General features: G+C 40.5%; 1 long non-coding RNA gene across 10 annotated transcripts in view; it reads right to left on the bottom strand.

The window, feature by feature from the left end:
* LOC123330808 overlaps positions 1 to 19,885 on the bottom strand; it is a 95,561-nt gene that overhangs the window by 24,593 nt on the left and 51,083 nt on the right. For 7 of the 10 annotated variants that reach the window (XR_006640385.1, XR_006640381.1, XR_006640388.1 and 4 more), the window contains 2 exons: positions 9,768 to 9,825; positions 8,956 to 9,068 (listed from right to left, as the gene is read on the bottom strand). The exons of 1 other annotated variant lie outside the window; for it this stretch is intronic. This is a non-coding gene — a long non-coding RNA (uncharacterized LOC123330808). Of the gene's footprint in view, positions 1 to 3,900; positions 4,024 to 8,955; positions 9,069 to 9,767; positions 9,902 to 19,885 lie in introns of those variants that run through there. 2 more of the 10 variants (XR_006640384.1, XR_006640380.1) reach the window with 2 other exon arrangements.

Genomic DNA, 19,885 nt, shown 5'->3' with positions numbered 1-19,885 from the left:
TGTATCAAATAGATGATTGGGAAAACGACCTACTGAATAGCAGATGGAAGTTTACTGAACACTGTAATCACCTAGGCTAAACCTAGGATCTCACGTTCTCACACTTGGGCCTATATGCTGAGCAAACCATCAGTCAAAAGGCACATGAACCCCATCGAACACTGCAGGACTACTTCCAATAGCCAAGACATACAACCAGCAAAATCTCCACCGAGATTAAAGCTTAAGCAAGATGTCATACATATATACGGTAGACTATTTCTCACTCCTAAAAAACAGCCGCTGAAATTAGGGATTTATGACACTGGTAGCCACAGGGATGGACCTTGAAGGATCATGCACCAAGGGAAGTCAGTCAGGCAAAGGAAGATGATGGTATACGAGATACCTTCCAGGAAAAATAAAAACAGACATAGAAGACAACAAATTTACAACCCAAAGAGGGACTCTGAGAATTCAAAGTCAAACAAAGGGTTCCAGAAACAAAAAAATTGAAGGGTCTGGAATGAATTAGGAGGTAGGTACCTACACAGACAAGAAATCTGTATCTGTAATAGATAATCCACAAGGATTACCCTCTTTCTTCCTATTTTCCTTCCTTCCACATATACACAGATCCCTATCTCTAACCTATACAAAGAAATTGTTATCTCTGAGAGAATTCACAAAAATGATCTACTACCTTCCTTCTTTGTATCACAGAAGTGTATCTGAGATAGATATTCCACAAGGACCTGATGCTCAGCACTTTGCTTGAACTTCTATGGCAAAGGTAAAAAAAAAAGAGAGAGACAGAGAGATACCTCACAGATACATAATACTGAGTCAGGCAGCTGTACACTGACAATAGTCACAAACTGCAAATCAACTATTCTACAAAGTAGCATTGGCAAAAGGTTAAAGCACAGGAAAGAAATGGAGTGCCTGCTCTCTTATCTACCTCCCTGACTTGGGATGCAATCCCATTCCTGGAGGCTGAGCAGGCTGGGGTCCCATTCCCAGACTGGGGTGGGGTTGACACAGCCTGGCACAGTGCCCTTTGTTGAACCATTTTTAAAGGCCCACTGTCTGCTACATTCTGGCTGGGACCAGAGTCCCACATGGTATGAAGGCCTCCAGGAATTTGAAGGCAAGATTCAGCTAACCTCGACCTTTCCTGGCACTGGGGTTCCCAGCTCAAGCCTCCTTCCTGAGAGGGCAGCCTCCTAGGCACCTAAGCACCCTCAGCAGTATGCTCTGGACCTGGAAGGCATTAATCTGGACAGGATGCATGTGTGAGGCTTTCAGGGGATGAAGTAGTGAGTCTCAAGCCCTTTCCTTCTTGCTCAGGCACACTCCACTCTATTTCACAGCCCAGGAAGCCAACGGGCCCTAAGGATCTGGTTGCCCCAGGTACCAATGCTGGGCAGGCAAAAGTGCTGCCTTCTTGTGGACATCTTCTGTAACTACAACTTGATGATGGGCACACACAGGCACCTCAGTTCACAAGGGTTGAGGTTCTGTTCATGATAGCTGCCCTCAGGAAATGCCTTGGGGCAGGTATTGGAGAAATATATTCCCAAACCAGCCAACTGTCAGAAAGCCAACTGCCAAAGGTAAATTGTCCTCACACCCTTAAAAAACAAACAAACAAAACAACAACAACAACAAAACCCCAAAATCAAACCTCCACTGCAAGACAAGATGCTCAGCATTCCTAATGGCTGCAGGAATGCCAATCAAAACGACAATGTAAATCAGATCCCACCAATCACAATGGCCATTGTCAAAATTTGACAAACTATAAATACGGGAGACAGCATGGAAGGAAAAGAATCCCCTAAGCTGTAGGTGGAAATATACACTGACTACAACCAGTATATGGACAGTCTCTGAATGTTCACAAAAAAGCTATTAAGAGGGCTAAGGTGGAAAAAGTGATGCTATCAAGAAGGGTGTGTGTGTGATACTTTAGGAGGAAAAAGCAGTGAGACACAAGCCCTTCAGTGGTTGCTCAGGCACATTCCACTCTTTTTCACAGCACAGGAAGCTGACTTCCCCAAGCCTCTGCTTGCTCCAAGAACTAGAGGTGGGCATCAAAAGTGCTGCCGCCTTGTGGACATTTCCTGTAACAACAACTGATCACCGGAGCTTACTGGCACCTCTAATTCACAAGGGCTGGGCGGCTGCTCTTGACCGCTGCCCTCAGGAAATGTCCTGTGGCGGGTACTGCAAGATTAAGTCCCAAACACAAAACAACTTTCAGGAAGCCAGCTGCCACAGGTCTATCTTCCTTACACCCTTAAAGGGTAAAAAAACCCAACAAACCCCATACCTCCGCCTAGGACAGGATGTATGCTCAGCAACCCTAATCATTACAGGAGGAATGCCAATCAAACTGACTAAGAGAAATCAAATCCCACCAGTCAGAATGGCCATCCTCCAGTGTACAAACAGTAAATGCAGGAGTGAGTTTGGAGTAATGGGAAAACTCCTACACTGTCAGTGGGAACGTACATTGGCAACAACCACAAAAAAGGACAATGTCGGCATGCCTGAATAAAAGCTATCAAGACACTAAGCCCAGGATCTGACATTACCACAGCCGGGCTTATAGAAATATAGAAAATTCTACTTCCATATATGAAATATACAACTATTTTCAGCTATGATATAGAAAATTCTATTTTCATATATAAAATTTTCACCTATCTTTTCATTTATGAAATACATAAAATTCTGTTTTGCATATGAAATATGCACCTATATTTTCACCTATGATATAGGAAATTCTCTATTCATATATGAAATATGCACCTATATGTATATCTGTGAAATAATAGAAAACTCTCTTTTCATATATTAAATATACACATATATTTTGCTGTGTGAAATGTGAAAAATGCTTTCATATGTGAAGAATGCATCTATATTTTCATCTATCAAATACAAAAAATTCTATTTCTATGTATGACACACACCCATATTTTCATATGAGAAATATGGAAAATTCTATGTTCATATATGAAACATGCACCCATAGTGTCATATATGAAGTATAAAAATCTTATTTTTATATGAAATATGCACCCAAAGCTTCATATATGAAGTATCAAAAATTCTGTTTTCATATATGAAATATGTATCCATATTTTCATACATGACATAAAGTTCTATTTTCATCCTTGAAATATACACTGATGACTTATACATGAAATACAGAAAATTCTATTTTCATATGTGAAATGTGCACCCATGTTTTCATATATGAAATACGGAAAATTCCATTTTCATCCATGAAATATACACCCATGTTTTCATATATAAAATTTTGAAAATTCCATTTTCACCCATGAAATACACACCCATCTTTTTATACATGAAAAGTCATGCCTACTTTGGTATAAGAAATACAGAAAATTCTATTTTCTTACATGAAATATGCACATGTTTTTCATATATGAAATACAGAAAATTGAATTTTCATTCATTACATTTTCACCCATGTGTTCATATAGGATATATTGTTGTTTAGTCACTTAGTCATGCCTGACCCTTTGCGACCCCATGGACTGCAGCACACTAGGCTTCCCTGTGCTCCACCATCTCCTGGAGCTTGCTCAAACTCATGTCCATTAAGTCGGTGATGCCATCCAACCATCTCCTTCTGTACATGAATAATAGATGCCATCCAACAATCTCGTCCTCAGATATGAAATATTCACCTGACTTGGGCTTCCATCCCAATCTTGGAGCTTCAGCAGGTTGTCTTCATGGCTGGACTGTGATGGGGTTGAATCGACCAGGCTGGTTGCTCTTCATTAATGCCCCTCTTAAATCTGTACTTTCAGGTTTGATGTGGCAGGGACCACAGTTCCTAGGGCACACAATTGATGGTGTCCTGACACTTTGGCCTCAATGACCTTGGAGAAGTCATCTAGCTTCCACATCTTCTGGTACTGGGGTCCCCAGGTCCAGCCTTCTTCCTGAGAGTGCAGCCTCCTAGGCATCTCATCAGGGTGCTGTGGTCAGGTTGGGATTAGTCTGCAGGAAAGGGGTGAAGCTTTAGGGGGAACAAGCATTGAGACTAAGCCCTTGGGTGTTTGTTCAGGCACGTTCCACTCTAATTCACAGCCTAGGAAGCCGACACTTCCTTAGGCTCTGGTTGCCTGAGAAATCATTTGGGTGTGGAAAAGTGCTGCCGCCTTGTGGACATTTTTGTAACTACAACTTGACCGCCTGCGCTTACCATTACCTCCGATTCACCAGACCTCGGGGGCTGTTAATGACAGCTGCCTTCAGGAAAGGTTCTGGAGTGAGTATTGCAGAAAAATTACAAACCCGACTGACTTTCAAAAAAGTCAGCTACAACTGGTAAATTTTCCTCACAACCATGAAGGAGAAAAATAAACAAACTTACTGCCACAGGACAAGATGCTGAGTATTCCTAATTATTACAGGAAAAATGCCAACCAAAATGACAATGAGAAACCAAATCTCACCAGATTGGCCACCCTCACAAGTCTACAAACAATAAATGTGAGCTAAGCCTACCATCTGACATTCCCACACCTGGGCCTATATCCCAAGAAAACCATCTTTCAAGAAGCCATGCGCACCCCAATGTTCACTTCAGCACTAGTTAAAGCAGCCTGAACACAGACCCAGCAAAATGTCCACTTTTAGATTGAAGCCTAAAAAGAATGATGTGGTATATTCAGAAAATGAACTTAGCCATGAAGAACAACTGCTGAAATCATGAAATTATGCCACTGGTAGCCACAGGGATAGATCGTGGAGGATCATACACTAAGTGAAGTCAGCCAGACAAAGGAAGACTATGATGTTCCTTCTAGGCAAAATGAGATACAAAGGAATTCAACTACAACATAAAAAGAGACTCTGAGAATTCAACACAAAGAATTCCAATAAATAAATAAGTAAATAAATAAAACCAAAGGGCCAGGGATGAATTAGGAAGTCAGGATTAACATAAACACAGAAATGTGTATCTGTAGTAGATAACCCACAAGGATTATCCCCTTCCACAGAAATATATATCTTCCTTCCACAGAAATCTGTATCTCTGCCATATCCACAGAACTCTGATATGTATATATGTAACAGATACTCCACAAGGACATGGTATTCAGCACAGGGAACTTTGCTCCACCTTCTGCAATAACTTCTACAGCAGATGAATCCAAAAAGAATGCATATGCTTTACGTACATGTCATAACTCAATCAGGTGGCTGGATTCTGACAACAGGCACAGCACTGCACACCGTGACTATACTCCAGCATGCCACGGGCATGAAATTTTAAAAAAGAATAAAAAAAGAAAAGCCTTGTCTAGTTTATTCCTGCCGACTTCCTGACCCTGGCTGCTATCCCATTGCTGCAGCCTGAGCAGGCTTTGGTCCAAAGGCTGCACTGGGGTGGGGCTGAAACCACCAGACAGGGTGCCCTTAACTGAGCCCCCTCTTAAACTTGTATATTTTGGCTTGCTCTGACATGGATCATAGTCCCTAGTGCACCCAAGGATGTGACAATCATATGGCCTCAAGGACCTTGGAAATGCCACCTTGCTTTCAGTTCTCCTGGTGCTGGGGTTCACAGCTTAAGCCTCCTTCTTGAGAGTGCAGCCTCCTGGCACCTCAGCAGGGATGTCCCCAGCTGGGATGAGTCTGGAGGAAACGGGTAAAGCGTTAGGGGGAACAAGTAGTGAGACACAAGCCCTTGGGAGTTTGCTCAGGCACATTCCACTCCAGTTCACAGTCTAGGAAGCCAGCATTTTCTTAGATTCCAGTTGTCCCAAAAACCAGAGTTGGGAATGAAAATCTGTTGCCACTGTGTGGACATTTTCTGTAACTACAACTTGACCACCTGTGCTTACCCGCCAGGCTACTCTGAACATGGGATTTCCCAGACAAGAATACTGGAGTGGGTTGCCATTCCTTTCTCCAGGGAATCTTCCTGACCCAGGGACTGAACCCGGGTCTTCTACATTGCAGGCAGATTCTTTACCATCTGAGTCACCAGGGAAGCCCGAACTGTGCTTACTGATACCTCCAACTCACAAGACCTTGGGGCTATCAGTGACAGTTGCCCTCAGGAAAGGTCCTAGGGAGAATATTCCAGAAATAAATTAGAAGCACAACCCATTATCAAAAAGTTAAGTCCAATAGGTATAGTTTCCTCACAATGATAATGAGGAAAAACAACAAAAAACCATACCTTCACAGGACAAGATGCTCAGCATCCCTAATTATTACAAGAGGAATGCCAATCAAAATGACAATGAGAAATCAAATCCCAGTCAGAATGATCACTCTAACAAAAGATGAATATTACGTATTAATATAACTGAACCAAGTTCCTGTACACCTGAAACAAACACATACAAATCACTAGTACAACCTAATATAAACAACAACAACAATAAAAAATCTCAATAAAAAATTGCCAAAAGATCTAAATGCACATTTCTCCAGAGAGGTCATAGAGATGGCCATAAAGCACATCAAAAGTTGCTCAGCATCAATAGTTCTTAGAGAAAGACAAATCAAATGTTCAACAAGGTGTCACCCAACACTGATCAGAACGGCTGTATCAAAAAACCTAGAGCAATAAATTCTGCAGAGGATGTGAAAAAAGGAAACTCTTGTACACTGTTGGTAGGAATATAATATGGTACACCCACTAGGGAATACGTTATGGAAGGTCTTAAAAAATTAAACATAGAAGTACCAAGCCATGCAGCAATTTCATATCCAGGATTAGATGCAGAGAAAACCAAAATTTAAAAAGACACTTGCACTCCAAAGATCATGACAATAGCCAAGACAAGGAAGCAACTTAAGTATACTAGGACAGATGAAAGGATACAGGAAATGGGGTACATATACCCAGAGCAGTATTACTCAGACATATATAAGGATGAAACATGCAATTTGCAGTTACAGGGAAGAAACCAGAGACCATCATACTAAGTGAAGTAAGTGAGACAGGGAAAGAGAGATATCATAGAATATCCCTTCTGGTGGAGTCTAAAAATGGATACAAATGACCTTCATTACAAAAGAGAAACAGATTCACAGACTTAGGAAAGAAAGTTATGGCTGCCAAAAGGGAAAGGGGGGCAGGGAGTAATTAGCTGGTTCAGATCAATATATACACCTTAAAACAGGTGCCGTTGTTGTTTAGTTACTCAGTTGTGTCCAACTGTTTTGTGACCCCATGGTCTGCAGCCCATCAGGCCACTCTGTCCATAGCATTTCCCAGGCAAAAATACTGGAGTGGGTTGCCATTTCCTTCCCCAGGGGATCTTCCTGACCCAGGGATTGAACCAATGTCTTTTGCAAGTCTCCTGCTTTGCAGGCTTATTCTTTACCACTGAGCCAGCAGGGAAGCCATAAAACAGGTGCTGAAGGGCTCTTAATAGTCACAAGTCTGACAGGGCTGTAAACGACACCTGCCCTCAAGAAATGTCCTGGGGTAAGTTAGGAGAAAAGAATTCTAGACAGGGCCAAGTTTCAGGAAGTCAGTTTCAAGAGGTAAATTGTACTCATTAGGTATAAAATAATAAAAGCACATGGAAAGATACTCCACATCATTAATTATTAAATCAATGCCAATCAAACTACAATAAGGTATCGCCTCACACTGGTCACAATGTCCATCATTGAAAAGGTCTACAAAGAATAATACTGCAGAGGATGTACAGAAGGGGAATCCTCCTACAGTCTCGGTGGGAATGTAAATAGTGAAGCCACTATGGAAAACAGCGTGGAGGTTCCCTGAAAAACTAAACATAGAGGTATCATATGATCCTGCAATCCCTTCCCAGGCTTAGATCTGGAGAAATTCATTTGAAATGACACATGCACCCCAATTTTCAAGGTAGCACCATTTACAACAGCCAAGACACAGAATCCACCAAAATGTCCAGTGACAGAAAAATGAAGACTACGTGGTACATCTATAAACTGGAATACTACTCAGTCAAAAACAGAAAAAATAATGATTTTGACAGCAGCATAGATGTGCCATGAAATTATCATACTAAGTAAGGTAAGTCAGGCAAAAAGACAAATATCCTAAGACATCACAGACAGGTTGGGTCTATAGATTCATACCAATGAACTAATGAACAAAATAGAAACAGACTCATAGACTGAGAAAACAAAATTACGATTATCAAAACAAAGTTATAAGGGAGGGATAAATTACAAGTTTGGAATGAAAATATACACACTAATATATATCAAGTTGATAATGAAAAAGGACCTATAGAATAGAACAGGGAACTCTACTGGAAAAAAAATGGTAATATCCTATGAGGCAAAATTGATAAAAGGATAGATATATGTCTATGTATAACATATACACCTAAGAGAAACACACACTGGAAATCAACTCTGCTCCAATATAAAATAACAAATCACAAATTGAATTACTTGAGCTCGATCTAGGGGACACGAGACAGCGGTGACCCCATGATGAGCTGTGTGATGTGCTGATACTAATGTGACAGCACCAGCAGAATACAGAGCAGCAACCCGCCCAAAGATGCCTGACCTCCTGTGAACGCCAAAGTTAAAGAGTAGAAAAAGAACCACAGATTAATCAGGGCAACACTCTCAACTCAGACACTGAGAATCTCAGAGGAGACTGGACACACTGCAGGTAAAGAGCAGACATGTGGTCTCCACGTACACAGGATCCCACGTGGAAGGGGTGAGACCCACACAATCCCCAGACCCTGCACCTGGGCCCACGGCCCTTGGTTAGGGCACCGAGTCTCTGCTGGTTGGGCCCCAGAGGTGGAAACGAATGGGTTCCTGTCACTGCTGGGATGGTAGAAATAAGTCTCCTGTCCCCACACTGTCCCAGAGAAGTCCTCCTCTCTTCCCTTTGGTTCTGTGTGATATTAACTGTTTTTACAGCTGTCATGATAATGTTGAACACACTACCTTGGGTCTGGCAGGGCTGCTCCTTTCTTGTTCCACTGAGGCGTTGAGAACACACGCCAGACGCAGGGCTGGGAGAGACGGGGAGGTCTGTTCTCTTTGGAGGAGAGAGTCGACTGGAAGGAGAGCACGGCAGCAACCTCACCTGCTGCCCATTGACTTTTTGCCCAATCCCTGCACCCTGCAATCAATTCACCAGGTGACCCTGCCTTCCTACTCAACCTGAATGTGCTGGAACATTGGAATGATTACCAGGTAGCCACCTGAGCGGTCTCCATGAGCCCCAGGGAGGTGAACATGGCAGGGAACAGACTAGGAGCCCAACCGCAGCACTGACCCCTGGGAGGGCCAGGGAAGCCCACGCAGGGGAGAGCACGGTTCCCAGAGAAGCCCACCCCAGCCCCAGAGCCCAGACATCTGAGTGCTGACGCTCAGATGCAGGCACGGAGTTTCCCAGACAGAGGCCAGGCCAGGCCTGCACCCAGGTCCCCATGTCCCAGGGCAGAGAGTACAATCAGGCCTAAATGTCATTGCAAAAAGCACATGTCTAAACATCTCGTCTTAACATCATCAGTGTAGACAGGACTTAAAGAGGTCTAAATCTACCATGTAGACAGAACTTGGTCAGGTTCAAACTAGTCTCGGGCTGGTCTCCCAGGAGGCACAGGTCACCCACATGCAGGGTCTCTCATCGCTGGATAGGATCTACATTTCTTGAAGAAGAAATCATCACTGGGCTCCACACTTCACCCACATCAGAAAACTGAAAGAATCTATGTCATTAAATACTTCAACAGGCAAAACAACAATGTTACCAATTTCTATGGCCACATGATGGTCAGGATCCAGAGGAGATGAGTGCAGCCCAGTGTCCTGTAAAGATAGACGGGATTCAGCCTGGTTCCTGCATCCCAAGTTTCCAGCAGGAGGTGATCAAACTGGAAACCTTCTGGAAAAGTTTAGTTTTCATAAGAATTAAAATATATTGTTGTAATTGCAAGCATACTAGTTATTTGAAAACCTAAAATATTCTTAAAAGCTTGGCACCCCGATTTTGCAGTTTCTGTTGTTTCTTTGGTTTAGAATTTCTAGGTAGAAGCAAGCCATCGTTTCAAACTACTTTCTTCTGTTATTTGTTGCTAGATGAATGAAAGGTCACACTTGGGGGGAAAAAAAAAATTCCTGCAAGCAATTAGTGACTCAAAGAGCATGTCAGCTACTGGTACTTTTTCTTCTAACAGTTTCATTTTTCTCCATGAAGAAAACGGAAAAAATAGGCCCCGCGATCATGAAGAAAACAGAAAAAATAGGTCCAGTGATTTTTTGCTTCTCTCTTCAAACTGAACTAGAATGAAATTGATATTCTTCTCAACAAGTAACAGTTTTTGAGGTCTGAAATGCCATACCAGGGAAACAGGACCTGGAGAAAAGGGAGTGCTCCTATGCTTCTGGAGGGAAACATCTGAAAAGTAAAACTAAAATTCAAATTGGATTTAATTATGACACTATGTGGTTATATGGAGTATGAACCAAGAGTCTAAAAATGGTAGACAATATGTGAAAACAAATTTCATATCTCAGACGTGAGAGTAAGGTTTCTTGTCAGATCTGCAGCTGGTATGCACAAATTCTTTTAGAATACTGCATGTGTCTTTTCAAATTATTGCTTTGTCTGGATGTATGGCTAGAAGTGGAATTGCTGGATCATATGCTAACTCTCTTCTTAGTGTTTTTGAGGAACCACCATACTGTTCTCTACAGTGACTGCACCAATTTACATTCCCAGCAACAGTGTAGGAGGGTTCCCTTTCTCCACACCCTCTGCAACACTTGTTATTTGGAGATTTTTAAATGATGGCCTTTCTGACCAGTTTGAGGTAGTATCTCATTGAAGTTTTGATATGCATTTCTCTAATTAACAATGAGAAGCACTATAGGATGATTCTTTAATTTTCAGATGTGTAAAGTAAATTAGGTTTAACATCTCAACTTCACAATTTTTTCACAGATAAGGATTTATTAAATATTTAGTTATTCCCTTTCTTCTCAGTCTAACTATAGGGACATGCGATATCATGTAACTCAAGGCGATGCGCTCTGTTTTGCATCTTTGAGCAGTTTTAAAGATATGCACTGCTCCCTTCAAAGGGAAGGCTTGTGGTGGGACCAAGGTCCACCACCCAATAAGCTGTTCCCTGAGCCAATACAGTCATCGCCAAGGGGGCACATGGTGAGACCACCATGTCAATGGATACTTCCCACATCTCAGGCTTCAGTCTGACCATTCCATGTGAAGTTTAATAGTCTGCCCTGGTGATACAGCTTGACCTCTTTCTATATGACTAGGTGAATTGTTAATGACTTTTTACGATTCTACTGGGGCTTCCTAGGTGGCAAAAGTGGTAAAGAACTGCCTGCCAATGCAGGAGACCTAAAGGTGCTGGTTTGATCCCTGGGTCAGGAAGATCCCCCCCTGGAGGAGGGCTTGATAACCCACTCCAGTATTCTTGCCTGGAGAATCCCATGGACAGAGGAAACTGGTGGGCTATGGTCCATAGGGTTGCAAAGAGTCAGACACAACTGAAGTGACTTAGCATGCACTCATGCATACCCTCAGAAATGCTCCTGCAGCAGAGATTGCAGAAATAAATTTCAAACACAATTGATTGTCAAGAAGACAACTGGAAAAGGTAAATATTCCTCACATCCTTTTAGGAAAAAAAAAAAAAAAAAACCACCCAAACTGCCACAGGACAATATTCTCATCATCCCTAATTGTTACAGGAGAAATGCCAATCAAAATGACAAGAAACCAAATCCAACCTATCAGAATGGCATCCTCACAAGCCTGCAACAATACATGTGGGAGAGAGTCAGGTAGTGATGGAATCTACCCAACACAGTGGGAATGGAAATTACCAACAGCCCTAGAAGTAGAGAGTCCACATGCTAGAAAAAGATCTTCAAAAAAAAAAAAAACTAAGCCTAAATTCTGACATACCCACACCTGGGCTTATATCTGAAAAACCATCATGCAATATTCACTGCAGCAGGACTTACAATAACAAAACAGAGACCCAGGAAAATGTCCACTGACAGATTAAAGCTTAAAGAAGATGCAATACATGTATACAATGGACTATTACTCAGCCATGAAAAACTGCCACTGAAATTATGAAACTGTGCCCCTGGTTGCCATGGGGATGGATGATGAAGAAGGTCTGACTTACACTAACCAAATCATCCAGTCAAGGGAAGACAATAGTACACTACCTCTCTTCTATGCAAGATGATAAAAGAGATGCAAAGGAACTCATTTACAACACAAAAGGAGACTCTGAGAATTCAGACACAAAGTGTTCCCCACCCCTCCACAAAAAAGTGAAGGGCCAGGGATGAATTAGAAATTCGTGACTAACATATACACAGCTATATGTATCTGTAATAGATAATCCACAGGGAGTATCTCCTACCTTCATTCCTTTCTTCCATACATACAAAGAAATCTGTATCTCTAACATATACACAGAAATCTGTATCTATAATAGAAAATCCACAAGGATTACCTCCTTCCTTCCTCATATACATGTAAATCAGTATCTTCAATAGATAATCCACAAGGAATATCTCCTTCCTTGCTCCTCCCTCCCACATAAACACAAAATCTGCATCTCTAACATATACACAGAAATCTATATCTGTAATAGACAATTTGCAAGGATTATCTCCTTCCTTTATTCCACCCACATTAACACAGAAATCTGTATGTCCAACAGATACTCCACAAATACCTGATGTTCAGCACAGGGAACTTTGCTTGAAATTCTGCAGTAACATCTAGGGCAAAACAATCCAAAAAAAAAAACAAAAAACAGATATGCTTTATATAATCATGTATCATAACAGAATCAGGTGGTTGTATACTGATGACAAGCAAAAAATGACAAATCAACTATATTCCCATATAGCATTGGCATTAGATTAAAGAAAAGGAAAGGAAGTCAAAGCCTAGTTAATTTCCTCCCACCTCCCTGACTTGGACAGCTAACCCATGCCTGGAGTCTGAGCAGCCTTCGAACCCATGACTGCCCTGTAGTGGGGTCAAACAGTTGAGCAGGGTGTCCTTAATTGAGTACCGTCTGGTTTGCTCCAGCTGGGACCAGAGTCCCTAGTTCAACCAAAGGATGGTCGCCTGACCATCTGGCCTCAAACCCTGGAAAAGTAACTTAGACTCCAAGTCTGTTGGTGCTGGGGATCCCAATTCAAGCCTCCTTCCTGAGAGCGCAGCTTCCTAGGCACCTCACCAGGTGCTCTGGCCCAGGTATGGATGGGTCTGGAGGGAAGGTGTGCAGCTTTAGGGGGAAGAAATAGTGAGACACAAGCCCTTGGGGGGTTGCTCAGGCATATTCCACTCTAATTCACAGCACAGGAAGCTGACTTTCCTTAAGGATCAGACTGCCCAAGGAACCAGAATGGGGCATGGAAAAGTGCTGCCACCTTGTGGACATCTCCTATAACTACAAATTGAGCACTGGTGCTTACTAGCACCTCCAATTCACAAGGCTTGTGGGGCTATTAACGACAGCTGCCCACTAGAAAGGTCCTGGGGCGGGTATTGCAGAAATAAATTCCAAACACAACTGACTTTCAAGACGCCAACTGTAACAGGTAAATTTTCCTCACACCCTTTAATAGAAAAAAAAAAAAAAACAAAACCCAAATGGCCACAAGACAAGATGCTCTACATCCCTAAATATTACAGGAGGAATGCCAATCAAAATGACAACAAGAAATTACATCCTACCTGTCAGAATGGCCATCCTCACAAGTCTACAAATATTAAATGTGGGAGAGAGATGGGAGAAGAGGGAACTCCCTTAAATGGTCGGTAGGAATGAACATTGACAACAGCCATAGAAAGGACAGCCTCCATAGGCCAGAAAATAAAATTTCAAGAGAGTTCAGCCCATGAGAGTTCAGGCATGACATACTCATACCTGGGCCTATATCCTGAGAAAACCATCATTCAAAAATTCACACGTACCCCAGCGCTCACTGCAGTACTACTTACAATAGTCAAGATACAGAACCAGCAAGACGTCTTTTGAAAGATTAAAGGCTAGAGAAGATGTGGTATATATAGACAATGGGCTCTTATTCAGCCATGTAAAATGGCTGCTGAAATTATGAAATTATGCAACTATCATAATTTGGATGACTATAGACTAAATGAAGTCAACCAGACAGAGAAAGAAAATACCACATAATGCCATTTTTAGGAAAAACTAAAAAAAGATACAAAGGAACATATGTACAACACAGTGACTCAGAATTCAAACACAATCAGAAGGTTCCAAGAAAAAGTGACAGTAAAATAATGAATTAGGTCAATGCTAGCATATACACAGAAATCTGTAATAGATAATCCAGAAGGATTATCTCTTTCCTTCTTTCTAAATATACACAGAAATTTGTATCTCTAACATATACAGAGAAATCTCTATCTGTAATAGAGAATTCAAAATAATTACCTCCTTCCTTCCACATATGCACAGCAATCTTTGTCTCTAACATACCCAGAGAAATCAATATCTGTATTAGGTAATCCACAAGAATTATCCCCTGCCTTCCTTCCATCCTTCCTCCCATCCTTCCTCCATGCACATATACACAAAAATACTTATCTCTAACATATACATAAAAATCTGTTGCTGTAATAGATAATCCACAAGGATTATCTCCTTCCTTCATTCCTTGCACATAAACAAAAAAAAGCTTTAATTTAATGTTCCACAAGCCCCTGATGTTCAGCAGAGTACCTTAATCGACCTTGTTCAATAACCTCTATGGTGAAAGGATTTTTTAAAAGCACAAGGACTTAAAAGTACAAGGATCCTGTTTTTTACAAGGATTTTTTAAAAGTATATATGCTGGAGGAGCTAAGATGGCAGAGGAGTAGGACGGGGAGATCACTTTCTCCCCCACAAATTCATCAAAAGAACATTTAAACGCCGAGTAAATTCCACAAAACAACTTCTGAATGCCGGCAGAGGACATCAGGCACCCAGAAAAGCAACCCAAGTCTTCGAAAGGAGGTAACGCTGTAAACCTCTTTGGGTGACCCCCACGGTAGAGAAACTTTTCATCTTTAACGTAGATGTTCTATCAATGGTGCTGTATAGAAGGAGAAGTTTTGAAACTACTGTAAAAATAAGACCAATAACTGGAAGCAGGAGGCTTAAGTCCAAACCCTGACTCCAGGGAACTCCTGACTCCAAGGAACATTAATTGACAGGAGCTCATCAAACACCTCCATACCGACACTGAAACCAAGCACCACACAAGGGCCAACAAGTTCCAGAGCAAGACATACCAAGCAAATTCCCCAGCAACACAGGAACACAGCGCTGAGCTCCAAGATACAGGCTGCCCAAAGTCACCCCAAAACCATAGACATCTCATAACTCATTACTGGACACTTCATTGCACTCCAGAGAGAAGAAATCCAGCTCCACCCACCAGAACACCGACACAAGCTTCCCTAACCAAGAAACCTTGACAAGCCACCTGTACAAACCCACACACAGTGAGGAAACACCACAATAAAGAGAACTCCACAAACTGCCAGAATACAGAAAGGCCACCCCAAACTCAGCAATTTAAACAAGATGAAGAGACAGAGGAATAGCCAGCAGATAAAGGAACAGAATAAAAGCCCACCAAACCAAACAAAAGAGGAAGAGATAGGGAATCTACCTGATAAAGAATTCCAAATAATGATAGTGAAATTGATCCAAAATCTTGAAATCAAAATGGAATCACAGATAAATAGCCTGGAGACAAGGAGTGAGAAGATGCAAGAAAGGTTTAACAAGGACCTAGAAGAAATAAAAGAGAGTCAATATATAATGAATAAAGCAATAAATGAAATTAAAAACACTCTGGAGGCAACAAATAGTAGAATAACAGAGGCAGAAGATAGGATTAGTGAATTCGAAGATAGAATGGTAGAAATAAATGAATCAGAGAGGATAAAAGAAAAACGAATTAAAAGAAATGAGGACAATCTCAGAGACCTCCAGGACAATATTAAACGCTACGACATTTGAATCATAGGGGTCCCAGAAGAAGACGACAAAAAGAAAGACCATGAGAAAATACTTGAGGAGATAATAGTTGAAAACTTCCCTAAAATGGGGAAGGAAATAATCACCCAAGTCCAAGAAACCCAGAGAGTCCCAAACAGGATAAACCCAAGGTGAAACACCCCAAGACACATAGTAATCAAATTAACAAAGATCAAACACAAAGAACAAATATTAAAAGCAGCAAGGGAAAAACAACAAATAACACACAAGGGAATTCCCATAAGGATAACAGCTGATCTTTCAATAGAAACTCTTCAAGCCAGGAGGGAATGGCAAGACATACTTAAAATGATGAAAGAAAATAACCTACAGCCCAGATTATTGTACCCAGCAAGGATCTCATTCAAGTATGAAGGAGAAATCAAAAGCTTTTCAGACAAGCAAAAGCTGAGAGAATTCTGCACCACCAAACCAGCTCTCCAACAAATACTAAAGGATATTCTCTAGACAGGAAACACAAAAATGGTGTATAAATTCGAACCCAAAACAATAAAGTAAATGGCATCGGGATCATACTTATCAGTAATTACCTTAAACGTAAATGGGTTGAATGCCCCAACCAAAAGACAAAGACTGGCTGAATGGATACAAAAACAAGACCCCTACATATGTTGTCTACAAGAGACCCACCTCAAAACAGGGGACACATACAGACTGAAAGTGAAGGGCTGGAAAAAGATTTTCCATGCAAATAGGGACCAAAAGAAAGCAGGAGTAGCAATACTCATATCAGATAAAATAGACTTTAAAACAAAGGCTGTGAAAAGAGACAAAGATGGACACTACATAATGATCAAAGGATCAATCCAAGAAGAAGATATAACAATTATAAATATATATGCACCCAACATGAGAGCACCGCAATATGTAAGACAAATGCTAACAAGTATGAAAGGAGAAATTAACAATAACACAATAATAGTGGGAGACTTTAATACCCCACTCACACCTATGGATAGATCAACTACACAGAAAATTAACAAGGAAACACAAACTTTAAATGATACAATAGACCAGTTAGACCTAATTGATATCTATAGGACATTTCATCCCAAAACAATGAATTTCACCTTTTTCTCAAGCGCACATGGAACCTTCTCCAGGATAGATCACATCCTGGGCCATAAAGCTAGCCTTGGTAAATTCAAAAAAATAGAAATCATTCCAAGCACCTTTTCTGACCACAATGCAGTAAGATTAGATCTCAATTACAGGAGAAAAACTATTAAAAATTCCAACATATGGAGGCTGAACAACACGCTGCTGAATAACCAACAAATCACAAAAGAAATCACAAAAGAAATCAAAATTTGCATAGAAACGAATGAAAATGAAAACACAACAACCCAAAACCTGTGGGACACTGTAAAAGCAGTCCTAAGGGGAAAGTTCATAGCAATACAGGCATATCTCAAGAAACAAGAAAAAAGTCAAATAAATAACCTAACTCTACACCTAAGGCAACTAGAAAAGGAAGAAATGAAGAACCCCAGGGTTAGTAGAAGGAAAGAAATCTTAAAAATTAGAGAAGAAATAAATGCAAAAGAAACAAAAGAGACCATAGCAAAAATCAACAAAGCCAAAAGCTGGTTCTTTGAAAGGATAAATAAAATTGACAAACCATTAGCCAGACTCATCAAGAAACAAAGGGAGAAAAATCAAATCCATAAAATTGGAAATGAAAATGGAGAGATCACAACAGACAACACAGAAATACAAAGGATCATAAGAGACTACTATCAACAATTATATGCCAATAAAATGGACAACGTGGAAGAAATGGACAAATTCTTAGAAAAGTACAACTTTCCAAAACTGGACCAGGAAGAAATAGAAAATCTTAACAGACCCATCACAAGCACAGAAATTGAAACTGTAATCAAAAATCTTCCAGCAAACAAAAGCCCAGGTCCAGACGGCTTCACAGCTGAATTCTACCAAAAATTTAGAGAAGAGCTAACACCTATCCTGCTCAAACTATTCCATAAAATAGCAGAGGAAGGTAAACTTCCAAACTCATTCTATGAGGCCACCATCACCCTAATACCAAAACCTGACAAAGATCCCACAAAAAAAGAAAACTACAGGCCAATATCACTGATGAACCTAGATGCAAAAATCCTTAACAAAATTCTAGCAATCAGAATCCAACAACACATTAAAAAGATCATACACCATGACCAAGTGGGCTTTATCCCAGGGATGCAAGGATTCTTCAATATCCGCAAATCAACCAATGTAATACAGCACATTAACAAATTGAAAAATAAAAACCATATGATTATCTCAATAGATGCAGATAAAGCCTTTGACAAAATTCAACATCCATTTATGATAAAAACTCTCCAGAAAGCAGGAATAGAAGGAACATACCTCAACATAATAAAAGCTATATATGATAAACCCACAGCAAACATTATCCTCAATGGTGAAAAATTGAAAGCATTTCCTCCAAAGTCAGGAACAAGACAAGGGTGCCCACTTTCACCATTACTATTCAACATAGTTTTGGAAGTTTTGGCCACAGCAATCAGAGCAGAAAAAAATAAAAGGAATCCAAATTGGAAAAGAAGAAGTAAAACTCTCACTATTTGCAGATGACATGATCCTCTACATAGAAAACCCTAAAGACTCCACCATAAAATTACTAGAACTAATCAATGATTATAGTAAAGTTGCAGGATATAAAATCAACACCCAGAAATCCCTTGCATTCCTATACACTAATAATGAGAAAACAGAAAAAGAAATTAAGGAAACAATTCCATTCACAATTGCAACAGAAAGAATAAAATACTTAGGAATATATCTGCCTAAAGAAACTAAAGACCTATATATAGAAAACTATAAAACACTGGTGAAAGAAATCAAAGAGGACACTAATAGATGGAGAAATATACCATGTTCATGGATTGGAAGAGTCAATATAGTGAAAATGAGTATACTACCCAAAGCAATTTATAGATTCAATGCAATCCCTATCAAGCTACCAACGGTATTCTTCACAGAGCTAGAACAAATAATTTCACAATTTGTATGGAAATACAAAAAACCTCAAATAGCCAAAGCGATCTTGAGAAAGAAGAATGGAACTGGAGGAATCAACCTACCTGACTTCAGGCTCTACTACAAAGCCACAGTTATCAAGACAGTATGGTACTGGCACAAAGACAGAAATACAGATCAATGGAACAAAATAGAAAGCCCAGAGATAAATCCACGCACATATGGACACCTTATCTTTGACAAAGGAGGCAAGAATATACAATGGATTAAAGACAATCTCTTTAACAAGTGGTGCTGGGAAATCTGGTCAACCACTTGTAGAAGAATGAAACTAGAACACTCTCTAACACCATACACAAAAATAAACTCAAAATGGATTAAAGATCTAAACGTAAGACCAGAAACTATAAAACTCCTAGAGGAGAACATAGGCAAAACACTCTCTGACATACATCACAGCAGGATCCTCTATGACCCACCTCCCAGAATATTGGAAATAAAAGCAAAAATAAACAAATGGGAGCTAATTAAACTTAAAAGCTTCTGCACAACAAAGGAAACTATTAGCAAGGTGAAAAGGCAGCCTTCAGAATGGGAGAAAATAATAGCAAATGAAGCAACTGACAAACAACTAATCTCAAAAGTATACAAGCAACTCCTGCACCTCAACTCCAGAAAAATAAACGACCCAATCAAAAAATGGGCTGAAGAACTAAATAGACATTTCTCCGAAGAAGACATACAGATGGCTAACAAACACATGAAAAGATGCTCAACAT

Source organism: Bubalus bubalis, chromosome 20 (assembly GCF_019923935.1).
Source record: "Bubalus bubalis isolate 160015118507 breed Murrah chromosome 20, NDDB_SH_1, whole genome shotgun sequence".
Classification (NCBI taxonomy): Eukaryota; Metazoa; Chordata; class Mammalia; order Artiodactyla; family Bovidae; genus Bubalus; species Bubalus bubalis.
Note: the sequence above shows the minus strand (reverse complement) of the source record. Positions and strands in the feature narration are given on the sequence as shown.